The sequence below is a fragment of the Molothrus aeneus genome, chromosome Z (assembly GCF_037042795.1).
Source record: "Molothrus aeneus isolate 106 chromosome Z, BPBGC_Maene_1.0, whole genome shotgun sequence".
NCBI lineage: Eukaryota > Metazoa > Chordata > Aves > Passeriformes > Icteridae > Molothrus > Molothrus aeneus.
The window spans coordinates 44,172,468-44,197,799 of record NC_089680.1 but is presented as its reverse complement, the minus strand read 5'-3'; positions in this window follow the sequence as shown (position 1 = coordinate 44,197,799).

The window sequence follows — 25,332 nt, the reverse complement described above, 5'->3', positions numbered from 1 at the left end:
GGAAACCCAGGCAAAAGAGAGAGAGCATGTGCTCTGGATGGCTTAAGAAGGGATGGGGGTCAGAGCTAGGGGCAGGGCAAAGGGGGTTGGTCTCTAGGGGAGAGAGGACAACCCCCAGGGGTAACCAATGAGGAAAAAAGGAAAGGAGAAGCCCGGGTAGATTGTGAAATGTAGGGATCGGTGAGATAGAGGTCCATGGGGGAGTCTTGTATTTTTCCACAGGAGGAATGAACTCTATGGTAAAATTGCCCTTGGGAATTGGCTGGGGAGAAGGGGTTCATGGGGGAGGGGCTACAAGGGATTACAAATGAACTCATCCCTGGTAAGTCACAGCTCTACTAATTACCAAAGAAGAACAGCCTTGCCCTTAATGGGTCACAGCTGTGACTAATAAAGATAAGTGTGATAAAAGAGTGGATTGGCTGGTTAGAGAGAATCTTGAGGAAGAAGACCTGGAGGAGGTAGATGAGCCCTGGGGAAGAAGGAATGATCCAGAGACACAATGAATGAAACAAGGAAGAGAGTTGCTGCTGCAGAGGATCTGCAGTGAGGTCAGTCTGGGTCTGATGGGGTTAGAGACTGGCCTGCAGTCATAGTCAAGCTAGGTAAAAGCCTGCAGTCAGAGGCAGCAAGGAAATACTTGCAGTCATATTCTAGCAGGAAATAGCCAGCAGTCAGAGTCTGCCAGAGAAGACAACAGTAGAAGCTTGCTGTAGTCAGAGTCAGGATGGCTAAGCTGTAAAGAGAAGAATAAACTGGGACCCTTTTCACTTTGTTAAATGAGAGTCTGTGTCTTGGCTCATTTCCACCCCTAACAAAGAGATCTGCTGCAACAGGTGGAGTTAAGACTTCTATCCAATCATATATGTAAGCGTGGGGTATTTGAAGCTCCTATAACAGGAGCTGCCCAACAATAAACTTAGGCTGTTGCTGCATGACCCTGGTGTGTTCTTGTTGCCTTCCTGTCTCTGTCACCAGCACCGGTTATATTGGTACCGTAGAGATCTGCATCTGTGATGTATGAAAAAAGGCATAGGTGCTTGGAAAGCCTGACATGACCTGAAAGTCCTGTGCAGAGGGGAGGAAATCATGTTAGCCTTCTTCCCAGTGCCATTTCATGAGCTGTCACCAAGATGCCAGAAGCCTGGCTGTGGGAACAGCACAAGGATGGCTGAAGATTTTTGTTGCACATCCCCCAGACTAATGCACTTGCCATCTTTTACAAATCTCTGTTAACAAATTACTATTTGGTCAAATTTCTACATCTGACCATTGCTGTTTTCCATAGACTATTGTGATTTTTTCTGGGTATTTTTTGTTCGTTTTTTTTTAATTATAAAGGGGTATCCTATTATCTGATATATTCATCTTACATGTGATTTTGAATGATGAGTCTATGTCTTCAGTTACAGTCAGAAACAAAGTATCTCTGAGAAGTCTAAAAGTTTTTACAAGCTTTATCTTTGATTAAATTTAACTTCAATGAAGATTTTTATCTACAATTTAAACCTGATGACTACTAATTTTTCTCCCTTAAATTTGCCTTTCAGCATAGTTTTAAAGTCAAAGACATTATTATAATATGATACTATTTCTCTAGTCACAGAGGTCTTGCACTAAAACCTTTGCCAAAATTTTATGATCGATACTACTGCTTAAGCAATTTTTATCCTTTTCTAAACTCTCTGTCACTGTGACCTCTTAAGTCTTGAGTTCTTTAGTTAGTAGAGTTGTATTGTAGATACAGTATATGTGACAAAGAAATTGTAGTAAATTTAGATGTCAGCTATTTCTGTTTATTATCTTCACCTTACAAAATGTGGAGGGTTTTCCATCTTCCTGTTCTATAGGCTGTCCACACAGCACTGGTGGTAAGTTGTGCTGGAATCAAGCAGCATTGTGTGTGTCAGACAGTCTTTAGTGTTTTAAGCTGTCGTCCCTCTTGCCTTCAGCTGTCACCTGTCTCTCTTAACACTTTTGCGGAGAAGTTAATCCTGTTCATTCCTTAATTTGCATGTGGGCATCAGATGAAGCTACTAAGCCAAACCTCAGAATTGCCTGGGTAGGTCCATAATCCTTTGAGTGTCATGATAAATTGTCTCTGGAGAAGTTGATATCGGCAGCAGCAGTCCTACTCTACTGCTTCAGTAAGAAGATGACATGACAGCCATTTCTGCAGTTGGGCCATCAGAATACCAATTGCTAATGACTTCCAAGTTTGCATTTTTTTTGTATGGTCTAAGTTCATCTAACACAGAAAGAACAACATAGACAGGTAATGCTTCCTACACTGTGCACTGAGGAACTGAAGTAAAGGTTGATGGACAAGTGAGAATTCAAAAGCAGTTCTGTTCATAGTCTTCAAATTAAGAGGGGTTGTTCTTTCTTTTAAAATATTTCCATTTAATATTCTGATCTATTTCTACTCAGTTTATTTTACTTGTTTTTTCATTCTAGACAATTTTTGATTCTATATAGATTGTGGAGTTAATTAAAAATGATGTTTTCTTTCTCAAGATTGATCCTTTATTTTATGCCCATAATTTATTTTTTTTTTCCTTTGAGTAAGCAATTCTAGTTACTTTCACTTTTGTAAATGAAGCTCTAAAGAAGATACTGAATTTTATATTCCTTTTAGACAAAGGAACAGATTAGAAATGTAATTCTGCCTGGGGTTGGATAGTGTTACATTTCTGTGCAAAAACTTCTGAGTGATTTTGTCCTATTACATCTTTTAATGCAGTAGTTTCTGATACTTTGCCATTTGTGATGCAAAGCCTGTGTTGTCTAAGACAACATTGTCATTGTTTAACCCCACCTGGCAATTCAGTACTGTGCAGCTGCTCCCTCTTTCCCCCCACAGTGGAATGGGAAGGAGAATTACAAAAAAGTAAATCTGTGAGTTAAGAACAATTTAGTAATTGAAATAGTTAAAAAAACTCGAAAAACCCATTAAGCCCCTAAATAATGAAGAGAGAGATAACAAAAAAATGACAGGAATAAAGTCTAATAAAACAAAGTGCTGCAAAGTACAATTGACCACCACATGCTGACCAAGCAACAATCAGTCCCTCCTGGCCAGCTCTCCCCATTTTATACAGTAGGCATTATGTTCTATGGTGTGTAATATCCCTTTGGCCAGTTGAGGTCCCATGTCCTGGCTGTGCTCCCAACCAACTTCTTATGTACCTGCTCACTGGCAGAGCAGGAGACACTGGACAGTCCTTGACTCAGTGTAAGAACTGCTCAGCAACAGCCAAACTGTAAGTGTGTTATCAACATTATTCTCACACTGAATCCAAAACATGGCACCATACCTACTACTAGGAAAAAAATGAACTCTGTCCCTGCCAAAACCAGGACTGGTGCATTTCATCAGCTGTTTCTTTGTTTGTGGTTTTTTTTTTTTAACTCAAGATGGCTTCAAAGCATTAAGTTTTAAAGGAAATATTTTTCACCAGGTTGCTCATGGTTTAGAAGATCAAATATGATTTTCTAGATTTGTGGGCTCTTCTGTGTACCAGACAACAAACAACAAAGCTAGATATGGTATGTTAAGTATGGACAATATGAATTATTAGAAAAAAGGAAACGTATTAAAATGTGTGGGCATGTGTGCTGTTACATCATAAGATGAAGATGTTTTCATCATCCAATCCTGTCCACTCTGTCAGGTCTTGTCCCTAAAAACATAGTTCATTTTATGATAAAAACAGACCTTCTATAACAGCCAACGCTGTTTCCCTGAGCTGTTCCCTACAGTTAAATCCATTATTGGTCACTTATTGAGTGACACTGTAATAAACCTTGATCTATGAAGGAAAACCATTCTTGTAGTCTCAGTTACTGCCCCAATTCGCTTTACAGTTGATGTATAAAAAATGCTCCTATAAGAGTAACCTGACCTACTGTGAACCTTGAGTGGGATGAAACATGCCTTAAAAGTGCCATTTACTTTCTGCAGGCTACGAGAATCTTGACAGCTGGTTGATGTGCGCAAAAAAAGTCTCAGATGCCCTTTTGAATGAGTGGTCCAAGGGATGCTGGTAGGCAGTGGCTTCTGTGAGTGAGAGGATTATGTTGAGGACTGTCCATCTATCTTATTTACCAAGCAGAGTTTTGAATTTAACTTAATTAATAAGTGATCTTCACTAACACGTCCTGACAATGCAAATATATCTCTACCATGAGCAGGAACACCATCATAATTTTGTCAAATTTCCCAGTGTGCATCTTTGCAAATTTGCAAACATTACGCTTTTGAGCACATATTATTCTTGCTGTAGAAGTCCAAGCAAAACATGAAAAAACAGAAAACCCTAGAACTATGGCCGAAGTGAAAGAAAGTGAAACTGGAATACAAACACTGCCATATATTCACAAACCCTTATCGTATTCATGCAAGTCTTCTGAAAGTATTTCTGTAGCAGATGTCATTGACTCACGTTAGAGCCAGAAGGAAGCAAAGAGGGAACAATGAAATCTGCAAGGTAAACAGTGGACTCCAAACAAACAGAATATCTGTTGTGGGGCTGCTGCATGTGGAGGAACCTGGTGGATCTTGGAGTCAGTGTTGTCACAGCTGATGGCAGTAGAAAGTCACCACTTGGAAGTGCTCTGATGACCTCTGCAATCTGATACCACCTGTGTCAATAGGTAAAAATAAACATTATATAAATCCTAGACTTCATAAAAATCTTCATTTGTCTGTGGGCCAGTTTCAGGAAGGATGGTAGACACTGAAGTAGAACCATTTTAAAATTAAAATATCAGCTATTTGTGCCCTATCCAACTTGAAACATAACAGATAATCTCTTACATACTTTTTTTTTTGATTTAGGTTTTTAAGTGAAGTTTAGGATGGAATTAGACTATTTTGGCATTTATAGAATATAAATGAAAATTTATCTGAGGAATAAGTATAATTATTTCTAAAGTTGGTAAGTGAAAAAATGCCTCTTTTTTATGTATATGAATTACGTTGTGGCTAAAAGTCAATTTAATAGTAATTATAGGTAAAGTAATGGAGTTACTTTAGGTAAATTCAGAATCTTGTGTGAAACTGTCCCCTACATTATTGTAACCTTAATGAATGAAATTACGTTTTACTGTGTATGCTGTTCATTACATATAAAGTTTTATTTTAGTGATGAGTGCCTTATACAAATTTGCAAAATAGAGTACTGAATACAGGGAAGACTTAGTTAAAATAATTGTATTTTTAATGTTTTTTTTTTCCTCATAATTTTTAATGTTTTTTCTCATTTTTGTTTGTCACTTAGTTATTAACAAAATGAATATTCTGAATTCTGGAAAAGAAACAGTTATGTAACTCACATTTGTGTTTTTCCTTTTTTTTCCTCATCAGTTTTAAGTCACAGGAATTGGATCATGACTTGCAATGCAATAATATTATGTGTGGGTCACCAGAAAAAACTTCTTAAGGTCTATTTAAGGAGCAATCATTATTGATCTTACTAGTCTGATCCTGAATACAAGTAAATTAATTGTTTCTATGTTTTTTGTGAAATTCTGCTTCTTGAAAATCTTAATATCATTGGATTTTTTTTTTTTTTTTTGTGGAAATGCCTGTTTTCTAGAGACTTCAAGGATTTAAAATAAATGCAAGGTTTGTAGCTATGAAGATGGTCAGAATGAATCTGGGGATCAGACTCCCATCCCATGGAAGATCTCTGCTCTGGTCTGTTCCTATCCTTTGCAGCAGGCACAGAATTTGTTACCTCCACAGATTCAGGTCTTGTCCTCTCAAGACAGTGCACCAGTTCAGATGTCAGATGACTTCTGTAAGGTACAGCTTCAGCTTCAATCATCACTGCTGGCTAGCACTGTGAAGGATGAGAAAAAAGCCTTTTAAAATTATATAAATAGCAAAAGGAGGATCAAAGAGATAACATTTTACTTCATTAAATCAGTTCACAAATCAGGATGTAGACAAGGCAAAGACATATAATATGTTCCTCTCCTTTGTATTTGACACTCGTGATGGGGTCTGGGACCCTAGTTCTGTGCTGGAAGACTGTGGATCTCAGGGAGGGTGACAAACTCACAGCTAACCCAGAACATGCTTGAGACTTGCTGCTTTATTTGGATGTACACCAGACTCCTGGAGCCCAAAGGGATTCATCCCAGGATATTGAAAGAGATGCCATCATGGGGCCTGTCTCTATTATTTTCCAACAGGCTGGTAGTCTGGAGAGATCCTTATAGATAGTAAATTAATGTGTGCTGTCCCAGTTTTCAAGAAGGGCAAGAAAGAACCCCCAGTTAATAACAGGCCTACCAGTCCCACCTCAGTATCTGATAAAATTATGGAGAAGGTTTGCTCTGGAAATTAATGAAAATGCTTGAGAAACAACATTGTTTGTACCCAGGATGAGTTCATAAGGGGAAAATCCTCCTTAAGTATCTTGATTTCCTTTCAAGACAAGGACAGTCATCTAGCTGACCAAAATTACTTAGTAGATGTGGGGATTTTGTGAATTTTGGGAGCTTTTTGATTCTGTTTTTCACGGTAATCTTCTGGACAAAATGTCCAGCAAACAGCTACTCTATAATGAGTTGGGTGACTACAGCCCTGTCAGTCTATCCTTGGTTCCTGGAAAAATTAGGAAGACCATGCTGGGTACTACTGAGAGAACAATGCAAGAATCAGGCACAGTTAATTCAGGTTCACTAGGGTGAACCTAGGTAAGTTCTGTTTACCAATTTTGACATCCTTCTCTATCAAGGTCACCTGCCACATGGATGAAGATGGTAGTTGTAGTTTTTCTAGCTTTTGGTGAGGCTTTTGATGCTGCCTCTCACAGCATCCATCTGAACAAACTGTCCAGATACTAAATGACAAGGTCTGCCATTAGCTGCATGAAGAACTGATTGAAAGAAAGTGTTGGAGTGAGGGAGACCATCAGTGGTTGCTGACCTATCAGCAGTGGTGTTCCTCAGGGCTTAATCCTAGGACCTGTTCATCAATGATCAGGATGCAGGAGCTGAACACCTCGGTAGCAATGATCATATCAATCTGGAATGTGCTGTTGACTCTCTTGAGTCCATCTGCTAGGCCTCTATAAGAAGCCCAGCAGATGGACAGGGATAAACTGGAGCATTGGCAATCATCAGTGGCATGAAATTTAATAAATAAAAGTGCCAGATTCTGCACCTGGGATGGGAACAACCCTGGTTGTCTGTATATGCTAGGGAATGAGATGATGGAGAGCAGCACCACAGGAAGAAACCTGGGGTCCTTTCTGTGGCAAGTTGAACATGTGTCAGCAGTGCCCTGGCAGCCAGGAGGGCCACCCGTGTCCTGGGGTGCATCAGGCACAGCATCACAGCCAGGCAAGGGAAGGGATTGTCCTGCTCTGCTCTGGGGCAGCCTCACCTTGAGTGCTGGAGCCACAATGTAAGAGAGACATTGAGCTCTTAGAGAGTATCCAAAGGAGGGCAATGAAGGTGGTGAAGGGCCTTGAGGTGAAGCCCATGAGGAGTGGCTGAGGTCCCTTGGTCTGTTCAATCTGGAGGAGACTGAGAGGAGACTTCATTGCAGTCTAAAAATTCCTCGTGAAGGGAAGAGGAGGGGCAGGCACTGATCTCTTCTCAGTGGGGACCTGTGACAGGACCAAGGAGATGGCTTGAAGCTGAGTTGGGGAGGTTTAGGTTGAATATCAAGCAAAATTTTTTCACCCAGGGGTGGTTGGGCATTGTAACAGTTTGGACAATGCTCTCAGGATATGATGTGATTCTTGGGGTATACTGCATAGAAGAAGGAGTTGGATTTGATAATCCTGATGGGTCCCTTCCCCCTCAGTATATTTTGTGATTATATGATTCTGCACTTAAGATAGAGTACCTTGGACACAAATATGAACTGGGAGAGGAGTGGCTGGAGATGAGCCCTACAGAACAGGACCTTTTGTTGTTGGTCAATGGCAGGCTCACTGTGAGCCAGCAGTGGGTCCAGGCAGCCAAGAGGGCAAACTGCATCCTCGGGGGCATCATACACTGCCAGATAGTTATAAGAGGAGATGATTCTGTTTGGATGTAGCATTGGTGCCACCTCACTTTTTGAGTTGAATGCAGTTCTGGGCCCCACCATCTAAGAAGGATGATGTGAATGTAATAAAATGCTTCCAAAGGGATGTGACAAAGCTGTTGAAAGGGCTGGAATGTATGCCCTGTGTCCCCTTTTCTCAAAATGCACCAACTATGTCCTGAAGTACATCCCATGCCACAAAGCAATGGGACATCACAAAACTGAATGCAGATGCTTCAGAAGTGGCTCAGATTTGACAGTAGGAAAGGGTTCTTTACCAAAATGGTTTGTCACTGGAGAGGGGTTCCCCAGGGATGTGGTCAGGGCACCAATGCTGTAAAATTTCAAGGGTCACCCGGATGATTCTCATAGTCTTGTGGTTTAGTTTTAGGTAGTCAGGCTGGAGCAGGGATTTAGACTTTATAGTCCTTGTGGGTGGGGTCTTCAACTTAAGAGATTCTATGATTGGATAGTTATGTATGATGCTGAAACACCAAAAAGGAGGAATATATCTTCCTTATTTTTATTCAATTCCCAAGTCCCAATTTCCTTTTCAAGAAATGCCAAATGAAGTGTTTCTTGAAGATTGCAGGCAAAGCTGAAGAAAAGGCTATTGAGATAGCATTTTCCTCTTCTTCTTCATGCAAGAAAGATTTGCTCCATCAGGACCTCAGCCAGCAGAAAATCTTATAAATACCTGTAGCCCAGTTGAAGAATAGTGATATTGGTTTGCCATGATTGTTTGCCATTGTACTCAGGGCATTGCGTTTTTGAAATATTGTAATTCAAAGGTCCTAGTTATGTTTTTGAAACCCAAACTAGAGAAGTTTGCTGATTGTGAAATGATGGAACTTGGAATTCAATGTACTGATTTACCAAGAAAGAACTAGCAGCAAATTGGACAGAAAAGAAGGCAAGAAAATGATTTTGTACAGGAGATATTACTTCACTGCTTTGATTTGGCTTTGGATGATGTGTTCTCAGACATCACCCTTGCTTATTGGGGAAAAAAGTGCTGTTTCAAAATGTCCCTGAATTAGTGTAGAGGCCAAAGGATAATATGAGAGGGGGAAAAATGGGGAGAGAAATATTGTCATGCATTACTAATTATACAAATAAGGGACATTGCATTTAGAAAAAAGTCAAACCAAGTTAAGCATTGAGATGTGCTAAATATTTTTAAATTCACTTTTTTCTTGCATTTACCAGCCTCTGACAGAGAAAAGCAAACCTCAGACCGTTGTTTTGTTATTCACCTAAACTGAAACCAAATTAAATGGAAGGATGCAGCATAGTTGGATTCATTTGAGTGACGAGCAGCTTTGATACAAATATGAAACGATGTAATGAAGATGAACATTCTATTAAAAGAGAGCATTGACTATAGGGAACTACAGCATTTACATGCTGTTTTCTGACTGATATTTCCTGCTGCTTCTAGTTGACAAAATGCCTTGGGGAGGTCTTGCTGTGAGTCAAGAAGCTCTAGAAATAGTGGTAGCTGGAAATGGGGATAAGTGTCATTAGTTTAAATACTTCTTTCTTGAAACCAGTACTCTCAGTAATATTTAATTCTTCTTTCATCCCCAGGTGGGGGATAGCATATAGGAATTCAAGGTGGGGATTGTCCTCAGTCCTCCATCGGGGCAGGGACCCAAAACATCTTTGGCAGATAAATGAAATGCAGTTACCTGGGGAGAATAAGGACAGAGAAAGTTGGGTTGTGGGGCCATGGAGGAATTGGGTAGCTTGTTTTGAGACAAGCAGATTGCATCCAAGTGAGAAAGGGCATTAAGAAAGTTGAGGGAGGAATGTACCATGGGTTTGTTTCTAGGCATACCAAAAGAAAAAAAATCTGTTACAGAGAAACAATTCTGTTCTGTTCTGTGGAGATGAGGTCAGCTTTTATTGTTGTGGTTATATTTGACTGTTGTGGGGTTTTTTTAACTACCAAAGCTGTACAGCTTGATAATTTTTATTTTCCTGTTATGAAAACAGACCACACTTTTTTAGGACACGTGCAGAAGAGGGGCTGGGAAAGCTCATGTTCCAGGCAATTGAAAGAGTGGGGTTGGATGCTTCGTTACAACCTTACCACACTATTCTGGTAATAGCTGCCTAAATCCAAGATTCTTCCTCTGCAAATCATCTCTGGGTCTCAGTAGCTACAGTTTTGCCTATCAAATAAATGGCTTGGTCTTTTCTATGTTGAATTATAACTACCTAACTATACTATTATCTCCTGTGTTTCTCTTTGCGTGGTAGGCCAAATTCTTCTCTTCAAATATGCAAATTTAGGAAGTTCACTTGAAAATCACCAGTGGGTACAGTCCTCTCCAATTTTGACTGAGCTCAGGACTGTCATCAGATGTCTGCAATGTGTTTTTACCCCCTAGCCCACACTCCCAGATCAGAGATCAGTATGCTGAGCAACAGAAGGCCAAGTTCATCTGCTTCGAGCAGAGCTACTCCAGGGACGGCTCAGACAGTTTTCAAATCAAGCGATCCATCAGTTTAATTTTCTATTTTTCAAGAACCTTCCCTCACATATTGCATTGCTGAGTGAGGAGTTACAGCTAGTTTCTATAAATCATTCAGACGATTTACTTAGGAAGGTAGGGGAAGCTTGACAGCTGTGAAAAAATACTTCTGCGGAAAAAATGCATGGAGGCTCCAGGACATAGCTGAAATCATCCTTCCAAATGATCAGTGTTTGTCAGCAACCTTAACCTCTTCTCCTAATCCTTTTTTTGCAAGAATCTGAGAAGGGAGAAAGCAAAAAAAGAAGCCAAAAAGCTGACCTCTGCAATGGCAAAGCTTCACCTTTCTCCTCCCAAGTCAGTGAGTACACAATGATCTGCATAACATAATGCAACTAAAAACCTCCTATCCAGAGGAATTATTTCTGAGAATGGATCTGCACATTTACTGAAGCTAGGTCATGGTCACTTTGGGGATTTTTATCTGAGTCAAATAAATTCTCACTAACAATCTGAAAGCTTCCCTGGGGTTCTGAAACAAATTTTTAAAGCAAGCAAAACAACTAACCTCATCACAGTTTCAGAGATGTGCCAGGTGTCTGATTGCTATCATTTCACATGAGGTAAGTCATTAAAGGGCAATTCACCAGAAACATCTCTTGAGCAAATATTCAAGCAACATCCAGTAATCTTGAGAAATATTGGCTGGATAAGGATTTCTGTGCCTTGAAATGAACTTTTGGTATAAAATAGTCAAAATGTTAATACTTAGACATAGTAAGAATCTGGTATTTCGAAAAAGAAAAAAACCCTTCATTTATTTTGTCTTTGATCTTTTTCTATGGGTGTTTGAGCAATCTGTAATTGAGACCATCCTGGAAAACTGGGTGAAAAAAGTCACAATGTAATAAGTTTTCTCCGATTATAATTTTCAAAACATTTCCAATATTCATAAGTTAACTTGTGTTTGAGAAAGCTTTAGTGAAATCCTGTCAAGGATTCTGTAGGAATTCTGTAGGAAGCTATATCTCATTAAATACCCTGGGAATTTCCCTACTTTTTTGTCAGCTGCTAACTTGACACTCCTTTTTGGCTTGTTGGATGCATGATGGAAACTCTGATCAGGGTGTCCTGTCTCCTTAACAGTCCATGTCCCTGAACCTGAAGTGTTTAAAGACTCCATGATTTTCTGGGGTTTCTGTGGTTTGGGGTCTTTTTCAATATGTGGATGTATTTCATGCAAGGATTTCTGTAATGCCAGTATTAACCAATCCATTTGGTATTTTTATGAGACCTTAAGATGGGCTTTGCTGCTGTCTGATGTGCATTCAGGTATTGATGCAAAAAATGCTGTGACTTATTTAAATGGCAAGAGTCAAAATACAAGCTCAGCTAGTCTTGGAGTTATATGAATTGCAACTGTTAAATCACAATTAATGTTGTCTTTGACAACATTATTTGGAGTTACAGACATCTATTTTGTACAGATTTCTTTCCAGAAGGCCATGCAAAAGGAAGATATTTGAACTTGTATTACACAGAAAAAGACATTAATTAGCCAAGGATAATTCTGCTTTTCCCAGGTGTGTTACTGAAATACTTTTTCGATATTGGAAAATTTGGAAAGCATACAGATTGTCAGAAGAAAGCAGAAAATAACCCAACACTTTATCTTTTATGCCTTTTAAATCTTCTTTCAACCCAGGCCACTTGTGCCACGGGAAATCAGGCAATTTTTTCGTTATATATTTCTGCAAGATAAGTCCCAGCTTACATGTAAGTGCAAAAGGTGTTCCTACATAATTTGCTGGAAGTACTGAGCACATCTGATATTTGTGTAGTTGATGCCCAAAGTGACAAGAATGCACTTTCACCGGAAAAATATTTAAAAAAAAATCCCCTGTTAAAATGTATGTGTTGATAGCAATGTTCTCTTCTTTGTTGAAGCAATAAGCACTACAAAGGTTGCAGGCTTTAGAAAGATGCAACCAACATGTTCAAGATTCATGTTTTCTTACTGAGTACAGAAACATAATTTTCTCAGTATCCTACCCATAGCTGGTTCTGTTCTTGCTTCAGAGGAGCATTGTAACACTGTCTTACAGTGTTCCAGCCTGGCTCAAAGGAAACAGGAAATATAATTGTTTTTTTTTTTTTCCTGACCTGTCACAAGATCTACCCTGACAGATTCAAAAAGGAAGTCACAGACTAAACTGAATGCCACTGCAGAAGACAAGCCTGCAGCTACAGAAGTCCATCAGAATTCTGTATTTTTTTTCGCCTGCTCTTTTCTCCTACCTGTTTGCAACTACCCTGCTACCCTTCTCCATGCTGGTGATGCATGGAGGATGACACATCCCAGGCACTTCAAAAACCTTACCCAACTGCTTTAGTGCCCGGATGAAAGACAATTATGATTCCACTTTTGCTAGACATCAGAGGTACTTTCAGGGGAAGGCTGATGTGTGACAGCTTGTCAGAAGTACAGGGAAAGGGGAGCCGTGGCCCACAACAAGAGGAGCCTCCCAGTGTGTATGGCCAGCAGGCAGCTCCTGGTTATATTCCCTCTTGCTGGAATAAAAACCTTCTTACTACAGCTCTAGAAAATTCTACGTATTTTATGCCATTCACTGCAACAGAAAAAAATCTGTAGGCAGGTTGCCAGTGAGAGGTTTAAAGTGTTTTGTGTGTACTCATCTGAACCTGTTCATTACCTTTTTGATTCTGAGATTGAGAAAGTCTGTCTGATAAAATGTGCTGCAACAATACCACGAACAGACTGAAAAAGGATCCCTTTGGAAGAAAGCTGAATATAAAAGCAGTAGTAACATGGAGGCAAGCACATAGGATCCTTGTTTGCTGAGCTGGTCCATACAGGAGAATGTTGCATTTTTGATGTTGGTCACCAAAGGCATAATTTGTAAGAGTGAAGAAGCATTTTCTACATATCCCTGTGTGTGTCTTGTGAGTGGGAGGCTGGCTTTTACATGCTAAAAGTTTTACTCAGATTTTTCGCCATGCCTGAGGACTCAAATTCAGGTTTTATTGTGAAACCTGTTCATAAAAGTTCAAGTACATCCCTTTGTACTTTTCTTTGGATTAGCCTGTCTCCTCTTCAGGGCCCTTTCTGGGGAGTGTAGCTCCAGCACAGCATATCATGCACTTCCAAGGTGACTGAAAAAGGGAAACTGCACAGTAATCCTGAAAGAGGCCTTAGGCCTCGGATTTCTTTGGGATTCAATTGATGTAATTTAATGTTTCCAGAAGACTTCCGATAATCTGAATGTGCAAAGAAATGTTAGGAGTGATAGTTCCTGTTGTCTTACACACTGAAGACAATATTGGTGAAGCAAAGCTGCACATTCTACTGCACCACTCAAAAGCCTCAAAATTTCCTCTGGGGAGAGATAGAGAAACAGTATCATAAATCTTAAGAAAAATTAAGAAAAAGCTATGAATGGAAGAAAAAAAAAGACACTAAACTGCAAGGTTTTTCTGTGCTTTTGCTTGGTTTGCTGCAGAGAACAGATAAATGGGGGGAAGGTAACAGGCAGAAACCACTCTGCTGAAATGCATATCTGTTTTCTCAAAAGTCTCGAAGCAATAGTTAATTTGCAGCATGCAAATTGTTTCTTATTGGTTTGTCTGGAGCTAAAAAGAATTGTAGTCCAGCATCACAGGCTATGAACACTTTTATCCACACTTACTGTAATAACTATGCTCTGGTGTGATATGTAAATGTTGGAGTGAGTTAGTTATAAAAAGTTACCTAAAAATAGTACTGTAAAAGCCTGAATTTGTGAATTAGCTTTCATGGCAAACTGGAAACTTTACACTCCTAGGAAAAGTATGTCATTCCTATATTTCTTCCCTCACAATTTAACTACCACTCCTCAGACCTGAATTTTACTGTTAATATAAGGAAGGCACTTGTTTGAAAATCCAAGTGTTAGCCATCAGCCTGTAAGTACAAATGAAGTATCTATCTATCTATCTGTCTATCTATCTGTCTGTCTGTATATCTATCTATCTATCTATCTATCTATCTATCTATCTATCTATCTATCTATCTATCTATCTATCTATCAGCTTAGCAGCCTTTCTGTGCTGTGTCTTTGAATTAGGAGCAGACCATTTCTTACATGAGTTAGTCTTTTGAAAAACATGTCCTTGTCATTCTGGAAATCATTCTCACAATCTTAATGAATCTATTTCTTGCTTTCTTCTAGAAAGAATCAATGACTTGGGCCCGATGTCTGGTCAAACTTTTTACTTGACTTCGTCTCCGTAGGATTAACATTTGGCATTTGGCAGGAGAAAATCTTCCTGGCATAGATGATCTACCCCTTTTATAGAAGATGACACCCAGCAGGAGGATGCTGGCTTGGGAGACAGATGTTTCTTTTTCAGATATCAACTGTCAGGATTTTTTTTTTTTTACAAAATAAATCAAATCCACACTAGAAACTTAGTCAAAGGTCAGGCAGCAGAGCATGGCCTACCTGGGTTTTCAGCATGTGTCTTTTACCTCCCCTGCTTCAGCCTCTCAAATGAATAGGAATTTTCGGTTATATTTTCATGTATATGCTTGAGATGAAATGTACAAGCTCTCTGTTGCTGAATTAAACACTTGTTTAAAGCTGTTCCACTTGACTAATTTCGGGTGGCTCTTTGGTGCTACCCATGGTAATTTTAATATTTCTGTACCTTGACATCTCTCCTTTAGAATGGAGATAATGCTCTGCATGAAAAAATTGAATAGAAAAAGTCAGCTTACGTAACTGCTATGAATTGTATAAGTAATTCTCTCCCTGATATTGGATATATTTTTAAAATGGCAGCTAAATTCTAGATTAATTTTTTATTATACTACAGAGATTTTGTGAGTATTTTTTGCACATCTATATTCAATATTTATTGAACCATCTGTATTGGATCTGACTGAGGTAAAGTTCACAGCCCTTACAGTGCTGTGCTTTGCATTGACAGCTGCATGGGTGTTGGTAACACACCAGTGTTTTGGCTACTGCTGAGCAGCGCTGTTCCTCTGACATCCCCTCCCTCATCAAAGCAATGGGCAAGATCCTGGGAGAGGACACAACCAGGCCAGCTGACCCAAATTAGCCAAAGAGATATCCCATACCATATGACATCAGCTCAGAGATATAAGCTAAGGGAGAGAGGAGGAAGGGGGGAGTTTGTGAGTTTTCAGTGTTTGCCTTCCAGAGGAAATGTTACACGTGCTGAAGCCCTGCTTCCCAGGAAGTGTCTGAGCGTCGTTGCTGATGGGCAGTAGAGACTGATCTTTTTTTTCCTCTTTAGCTCTTGCATGCAGATCTCCACTTGTTTCTTTCTTTTTGCTGTAATAAAACTCCCTTAACTCACCCTGCTGGTCATTCTCAATCTTATTCTCTTTCCTGTCCCAGTGGGAAAGTGAGTGATAGAGCAATTGAGTGGGCACCTGGCACCCATCCAGAGTCAGCCTGCTACACCTTCACACATCCATTTTTATTAAATTCTGTCCTTTCTCCTGTAAAGAAAATGAACATATTTATTGTAATTTTTTCATCCTGCAGCCTTGATTTTCTTAGTTCTCCTGAACTTTTCATGATCTTTAGACCTTTTGTATGCTTTTAACGTATCCATGTTCTAGAATCTACCTTTCTTCCCTCTTCTCCAGGCTTTTAATTTTTTTTAAAGCAACTGGCACTTCTAAATATTTACAGGAAAGAGATGATTGGTCTCCTTCTTGCCACTTAAGCCATTTCACTACAATTTTAGTGATACAGCAATTACTGTGCACTATGGGAGTTGATACTTGTTTCTTTTATATATTTTTTGTATACCATTTCTAACTGCTTTTATGAAATATAACAACATGAGTGTGAACGTCATATGCAAGAACTTAATTCACTCTAAATTTACAAAGATATATTTCCTTTTGAGGGAACTTTGAAGTTTCTTATATTCTCTTCACACAAAAATATGAAGTGAAAGCTTAAAAAGAAAACTGAGATTCTTTAAGTCACTTCTAAAGTTTCTTACACAAGTGAACATTTCTTTAAAATTTATGCTTCTTTTCATTTTCCTTTTCTAGCACATTTGTAACTAATATGTCTTCATTTTTTATGATTTCCCAGTGTGTGACAGAAATAATCAGTGCTGAACCAGGCTTCAACATTTAATTGGAAGAAACATTTATTGTTTGATTTTTAAGAGTTCACAAACCCCAAGACTTATTTTATCAGCCTATGCAGGTTTGCTACATGAATGCATCTTCCAAAATAAAAATATGCACATTTATTAAAACTTTATTTAGTTCCAAAGGAAGACTTATGTTGATAACTATTAATTTCAGATGCGTGCAAATAATAAACAAACTTTTTTGTATTTAATCTTTTTTAGTGCTTCCTATAGCCTTTGATGCATTGCATTTCTCTAAAATTATTTTATCCTTGCATTTAGTACTATAATCACATGAAGAGTTGGCAAAACTCCAGCTAATGGAGCTACAGATCTTGTCCTTCCTTAAGGAAGAGTTCTTAAAATTTAATGGGAACATATTTCAGCTCTCTTTGAAGCCACAGTTGCAAGTATTTAGAAAATAACAAAGGTTTTATTACTTGCTTTTCTTTGTCGATGACATTTCCTTAGAGGCTGGGAAACAAGGACTCTTAACCTAAAAGGTTATTTTCATTTGTGAAACATAACTTCCTTTATTTCTCTTTCTAAATGTAGTTTAAGTTAACATTTTTAGTTTCGTGGAGCATTTAATAATTCACTACTCTTGCAGAACAGGCAAAAGAAATAAGCCGACTTTTCTCCATAGATCTTGTCAGGTAGACCTGTTCTTTCAAGATTAAACCAATAGATATGCCTTTACAAATAAAAGTTGAGTACTGAACTTCAAAGAATTGCAGATGCTGTAGCAGTTGCAGTCAGATGTGGCTCCCTTAAGTCAGTTGAACATGCACAGCCAATGTCATCTACCTTGCATGACTCTCATTTTGGGACCATGCTTCTGTCCCTCAGCAGTTGATTTTAAGGCAATTTTTGGTTTTTGTTTGGAAGTGCTAAATGCACTGGTAAGCTCAGTGCTCTAATACTAATATGGTTGAGTGGTGCACTTTCTCTTCCCCTTTTATTCAGTTTTGCGTGGGAATGCAACAAAGCATAATGTATACTTGTAATTAAAAAAAAAAGCTTTTTTGGTCAAATTTAAATTATTCTTAGAACTGTGGAAGATAAATGATGACTATCTTTGATGAGGACTGAATAGTTTCAGTAACCCTCATTAATTTGCATGATGGGACATTTTCTTCAAAAAAACCCAAAAGACACACTTAAAACATTTATTTTTAATAGCTCTAGATCCAGATTCACCTTAGGATATATTAATATGAGTGTTACGAACGTAACATGGAATTTTCTAAAACTGGGAAAAAAAGAACTGAATAAAACTTAGGTGTCACATCTGGAAATGTTAAGACTCCTCTGCTGGCTTGCTTTTGAGGTAGGTGAGAAGTAATAAAATTCTAGCTCTGGGGCTCTTCTGCCTCAGGTATGATATATATTATTCTCTCATATGAGGTGTAGACCCAGAAGCATTTGTATTTACCTACCCCACCAAATGGTGACATTAGATTCATTAATTATAGCCATTTTTACTCACTGATTCTCACAGAATAGCATACTGCAGTTGTTTTTCTGCAATACTGATTACATTTCTAAATTATTGAAGACCTGTTAAGAACAAATTACTCTTAATGTTATATTTTGCAAATTCTTTATTAAGCCAAGCCTGGACATTAACTAGCAGGTTCACTTTAAAGGAACCTCTGTTTTACACTACAGCTGGAGGGAACATTATTTGATTTACATTGCACATAACCCTTTTTCTGCTCCAAGCTGAGTGTATTTTTATACCTTCAGCTGTGTAATAGGGAAGAAGACTGCTATAAGGCTGAAACCACGGGTCTGTTTTCATATGGTCTTAGCAAGTGGCTGAATTTTACAGTTTAGATTCTATCTGCCTTCAAGTTTGAAGCACTGAGCTGATGATGGATCCTGTGTGTCTGTGAGCATGCTTCAGTGATTATGAAGCTGTCTGTATTTCACTACAGATAAATATAGATGGATTACTTATTTTTTCATATTTTTTCATTCTGCTCTTAAATGTTCTTTTACATTGTCCTTTTGCTTTGTTAACCAATACTCTGAAGGAACAAACAGGAACTATTTCCTAACAGTTTTTCCATGGTGCTGAATAGTTCTATGAATAAAAAAAGTTAGTTGTTGTATCTGGCTAGATTCTCCTTAAGTACATCTAACAATCTCATTAAGACATTCTTCAGATATCTTCTTTAGGAATTAGAGGTGATAAGAGTAATTGAATTTAACACTGAAGACTGTCCAAGGGAGTACTGAGTCCTGACATCTAGGCAGATATTTTGCTCAAGTCTTCAAAATTCCTAATTCTCTCCTTTCATCTTACTACCTGAGTAAAAAGATAGAAGCTATCTCAAAGCAGATTTTAAAATAAATAGAGTAAATTTCTAAGATTTGTGTAGTGTGGAAAAGCAGACTGTTCCTTGGACATTCTCTGTCCTTTGTTTATGGCCAAAGCATTGGTCTGAGATTTTGGAGAAACTGATATATTAGTCCCAGATCTCTGCTATCACCTTACAAATATACTGTGGCCTCTCCTTTCCTTCTCTATGAAATGAAAATCCTACTTCAGACTTGGAATTAAAGCGTTATCATGTTGTTTGCCCAATTTGATTATCTTCAAGGCATGAACTGTTTCCTTCTCTGTCAGGTGGTAAAAGCATAGAAATACTCTCATATGACAGAGCTCCTTGGCCCTGCAATAAGAAAAAGGGTACGTAGTTTATACTGGAGCATCACATTTGGCTTTTGCCTGCTGACACAAATATGCAGATAAGGCAAGGAAGACATAATGCTGACTAATTTTTACAATTTATGTGGAGCTGGAAGATCAAAAATTGAGAATAATGGCTCATCTTCAGTTGTCAGGGAGATAGAATTTAAATGCATTGTAACATTAGCAAGGAGGTGCCTAGAGAGGTTTGCAGCACAGCAGAGTGTGGATGTGTCATGCCCCTTGATTTCAAAGACATATGTCTTTTTATCTAGTGAAAATCCCATACTATGCTTACCTACATACCTTCAAGCACTTTTGAAAATGTGTCCCTAAAATGCTCCTAAATATCAGTGAGGTGTCAGGATACACTGCTGACAGTACCAGCTCTTCTCTAATACCATAGTTGGTGATTTGAGGCAACTCTTAAACACTGTTGTGAAACTTGTTCTCAGGGTAGTAAAGTCCTCGACAACTGGTTAAACAGGACTTTTGCATGATCTGGGGAACATTTTGAGTACTTCAGTGTGCAAAGTAGGAAAATTGTTTAGGAAGATTATTGACCTTTGTAAATGTATTCCTTCTGTGAGTTTATTCTTTTGAAACTGCAATTATAAAATTAATGACTATAAACAATAAGTCAATTTAAGGTGTTCCTCCATGTTCTTATGGAACAAGAGTGTTTAGCAATTAAGGTAGTAGTTTAGTAATAATTTAGAAAATCTAGTAATTTGGTAATAAAATTCTGCATCAAGGTCACACAGAATAATTAAGAAAATTATTTTCCAGCCTGTAGGCAAGAGAAAAATATCCATCAGAATAAAAAATGATGCAAACTGAAGTTCAAGTACAGAAGAGAGAGAAGCACAATCATTTAAGCAAAGGAAGCAGGAAGCACTGAAGCTGTAACTTTTGCATTTGAACTATTCTTGTAGACTACCTGTTAATAATTGGATAGTTGTGAAATTTTGGTTTACCATATGGATCTTGATAAATATAATGCAGGAAGATGGGAATAGTTTTGCAAACTAAAGTTAATTTATACATGACATTCTGTAAAAAAAGACATACATAGGCAACCTCTTGTACAACTCAATGAGTACTCTAGCCTGAGTATGTAATCTATAAAGCTAAGAGGCATAACCTTTTAATTTTTAAAAAATTTCTACCAAATAGCCAAGTCTGCATTTTTCTAGTGAAAATACATCACTGCAGTGCTAGACTAAAGGAGCTTGAGATCTCAAAGCAACATATCAGAATTGTATATATGAAGAGGATGATTCTTCACTGATCAGTCTGAACCGTTTAAACTCTGGAATGTGAAAAACATTCCTTCTAGTCCTTCTTCTGACTTGACTTTTTGTCAGGTAAGTTTAGGGTTTATATGATCAGCGTGTTTTGTCATGTAATTGCCGTACCACTTGCAAACTCACAGTTGCTCTATCGAGAAGTGGAGTTTCAATATCACAGACTGAGAAATGTTGCTTCCATCTGCAAGACCAAAAAGCAACGCTCCTTTCCAAAAAAATCAACCAAACAAACAAACAAAAAAAAAGTAACAGTGCTGTTACCAGGGATCTTTGATAGTTCTGGAATTATATAATGAGCAGAAAGTGATTAGAGTATTGGTTTGCTCTGGCCGGAGATTACAGTGATAAAAAGTGTAAATTAAACATGAGGTAAAGGGAGCTCTAGCCATCAATTAGAGTGTCCCCATCTTTTCTTCCTTGTAAGTTATCGTTCTGTGTGTGTGTGTGTGATTTGGGAGTTAACAAATCAAACAGAATGTGAGCTCTCTTTTGTTCTTCACTGTGCTCAGGACCAGGTTGCCCTGTTACTGTAAGGAACCTTCCCAGCAGCTGTCTCTTTGAAGAAACAAATAATACAGAGGATGGCAGCACTGATCTTTTTGGGATTGCTGGGGCTCTTCTCTTCTAGAATACACAGAAAGGACCAGAAATTGTTTCTAACTGATGTTGAATTTGAATATAGTGACTGGGCCTGCAATAGTAGGGAAGACAGTCATATGCAGTGCAGGCTGATCACTGCTGTATTTGCTGATGTCTCTGAAGAACTTAGATAATCCTGAGACTGTCAAGTCATTTTTGAGAGGTTTCTGAAGTCTCTGTTTCAGTTTAAGAAGAAAATAAAATGCATCCTATATTAGAAAAATACACTAGAATATAATATAGTGGCGTTTATATCAATCAGTACTTTTATTTATTCATTTACATTTAAGATAAAAAAGTAATATCTGTCTATAGCTCTTGGAGTAATGACAAGCAATATGATCCATAAATCTCTGCAGGGTTGAAATGGCTTTATCAGCAGAAACACAGCTACCCTCTTCTCTTTTTTTCATGGCAGGAAACATTACACTGCTAAACTTACAGGCAGTTACTTCTACTAAATACTGGAGCTCTAAGTAGAAGCTCACATTTTCTCTCCAATGCTTTAATGTGTTTGAAATCCTGGTGTTTATTCTCTATGAAAATGGTTTTCTTGGGGGGATGTTTATGGTTAGGACTCCTATTGGGCATTGGAGACTCTTATTTCCATGGTTATTAATAAACAAACAATGAAGAGAAGAATGAAAATACATTCAAAATATACCACAACAATCACAGTACATGTATGCAATTTTACATTTTGGAAATATTTCAATAATGAGAATTGTGACAAAAAGGGAAAGAACAAAAGTTATATAGATTCATAGGAAATTATAATAATTTTGTAAGGGGTTTTTAATGAAGGCTTAATTGTTTAGTTGCATATCTCCTATTTTCAAACCACTTCAATTTGTTAAATAAGGAAAGTCTTTCTCCTCATTAGCCTTGTCTTGCTCTTTTTCTTGCAACACTGCCTGCCTAGACACCTGAACACACAAGTCAGAGATGAAAAAGAAGTACAATTTCTGTTTTAAAGATGGGAAAAATGAAGCATAGAGAGATTACAGAGGCAGATACTACAATGTGAGTACAACTCTACTCACTTTGTGGAAAAAAAAATTCCTAAAACCTGAGATATTTTAAATGTGCATACTTTAAAAAGTTAAAATTTGCAGTTCTTAGGTTATGGTTCTGAGTGCTAAAGATCTCTGAATAGATTGTGAGCTGTTACACTCAAGAAGCCCTAAGTTTTTGCTGGGTTCAGGTTAAGATGTGCATATTATCCCATGGGATGGTTGTAATTGCTAAACATGAAGAGGTACTAGTCACTGTGCTTGCTTAGCCCAGCTCTCACTTCTGGCTGACCCAGGAGGAAATTGAGACAGAAAGTGAAAGTGGATGTGTCAGGATTACCTGTAGAAACTGCCACCAGGATTTACAATACCTGACTCTCAGCCCTGAACTCTCCCCCAGCAAGCACTGGCCTGTGACTCTGCAGATGCTTCTGGCCCTTTTTTTGTCCAGATCTTTCTTATATGTGAGTCATAGGAAGGGGAGTGAGTCATAGGAAGTCAAGAGGAAAAACTACGAAAATGCAGGATAGTTGCATTAAAGGATGAGGATTAAAACCTGTTTGGACCCTGTTGCTCCTGTCCAAGAGGGGGAAGAAAGTTGCATGAAGCATTTTCTTACACAGAGAATGCCCCCATCTGCACAAGGAAACATTCTGAAGTTGACAATATTGACACTAATATTCATATTAATAGTAACAGTAACAAAAACACCACCACCAACAAAAAAAAAAAAAAAGAAAAAAGCTTTTGTCAGATGAATTAAACATGTGAGCATTAAAGATCTACTGAGCAAAGGCAGGAATTGAAAAGAAAGCCAAAATATTCAGAAAAGCTTCCTAACATGCAGCAGTACTACCATGGCAACAGGAATTTAAAATTTCTTTATGTGAAGTTGCCCCCTTTTCTGCTTCATTCACTTTACAAAGTAGTAAAGACAGGGGGCAGCTCTCAGGGCTGATAAGTATTGATAGCAAACTCAAAGAATCTCCTGAAAGGCTTTATAAACCTCTATGATGAACAGTTTTATGTCCATACTGAAAAAATAAGAAACAACCCATTTAATGTTTTACTGAATCTTTAGCAATTTGACATCTTCTGAAAGACACTATAAAATTCATAAAGTAATAATTTTTCCTAGATTAGAGATGCATGATAAGGATTTATTAGCTATGCAGCTCAGTAGAAGTGAAGGGACTAGCCGAGATTTTTTTGGATTTAAAGTCTATATGAGTACATAGGCTGGTATTTTTATTTTTGAACATTGTATGCCCCTTCTAGACTAGATTTTTGTGCAGTATTTGCCTTAGAAGCAGAAAACCTGTATTGAAACTGTTTATGCACTAACTGAATAACACCACACAACTCACAGGAACTGCCATTTCACATCTTCAGCTGTCTTCTGATCAACACTGTCATTAACAGTTGAGCTTAAGAAAGCAAACAACTACAAATACCATGTCACAGCCTTTCTGCATGACTTTAACTAGGACCAGAAGAACAGTTGCAAAAGATATTAAAAGAGAAATCTTCCCTTAGGTTAGCTCCTAATCCTGAGATAGGAGTTTTTTTTTAGTGCAATCAACCGAGGGGATGCATGAAGAAAGAAACTATTTCCTTGACTTAATTGAGCTGCACATTTTGACATAAAAAAGGCAAGAGGACACTACTGATTGTAGTGGACCTATATTTCTCATTAAATTTATAGCTTTCTTACCCTTTCAGACACAAATTAGAAAAGTAAAATTTGTTCAAATTGAGAAGGAAATTATACACTGTGTTAGATTCTAGTTCAATTGCAGCAAGCCAGGGGATAGGACAACTTTTTTCCTGCAGTCTGATAATGTAATTTGTTAATTTATTTGGAAGCTTCTTACTAATTTCTCTATGGGAACCCCTCTGCTGATGAGCAATGCCAAATTTCACCCTTTTATTCTTCTCCAAGGGGTTAAACTCTGCTGACTGACATTCCCTGGTGAGCAAGGCAGTGTTGCCATATGGCATTAATACATACCATTCCCTCTGAGACATTTTAGGACCTGTGCATGCTCTTCTTACCACGCTATTTGCTTTAGGTGGCTTGAAGGCAAGAATCGTGGAGACAGCAAGGCCACGACCCTGCCTTCTGCAAACCAAAGCACGTGTTACAGGGTGGTAAGAAATATTTTTCCTTGATTCAACCTGAGCCTGTAAGTACGTGTCTTGTTGTGGAATGTGGGTGGCAAAAGTGTATAATTTCCTTCCTTTACTGAAAAACAATGCATAATGAAACTACTTTAGAAGACAGAGCGATTGGTGATTTCAGATTCTCTGGTTGTTATTTAATATATCCTGCGGCTTCTAGAGATCAAAGGAGTTAGCTTGCTGGTTCCTGTTATCTCTTGCTATATTTTTGTTTTTCTGTTGTACTTTTTTTGGTGAGAAGAGTGTATCAGAGCTGCCACCAAAATATTGCAGTGTAGACCAGTATAGAAATTTCTTCTTTGGGTACATGGGATAAAAGGGAAGACAAAAAATTAGCATAAAATCCCCATCTTGCTGAGATTCAAGAACAGTTAACATTCAGAAAATTTCCATTTTGCTGTGTCTGGAAATAAGAGAGTTATTTTGCTGGAGCTGTGGTACAATCTTCTCTTAGACTATACCTTTTAAATCGAAGAAAATCCTTTATCCTTTTACCTTTTGCTTCTGGATATTACCTGTAATTAACATTGCAATATGGTTTTAGAGACAGATTGGAACATTGTATTAGATGAGGCCACAAGACTAAAAGACTGTTCATTTCCTCCTTCAAGAATATCACGGCTAGTACTTTCACAGTAGGTATGGTATCACTTTGAAAAACTTGCAGAAAGTTGTAGCATATGAGGGACCTTTTTTTCCCACAGAGGGCAGTGTTTATTCGCTGAACAGTTTATCATTTACTGTGTGCATTGCTATGCAATGTACCCTTACCACAGGC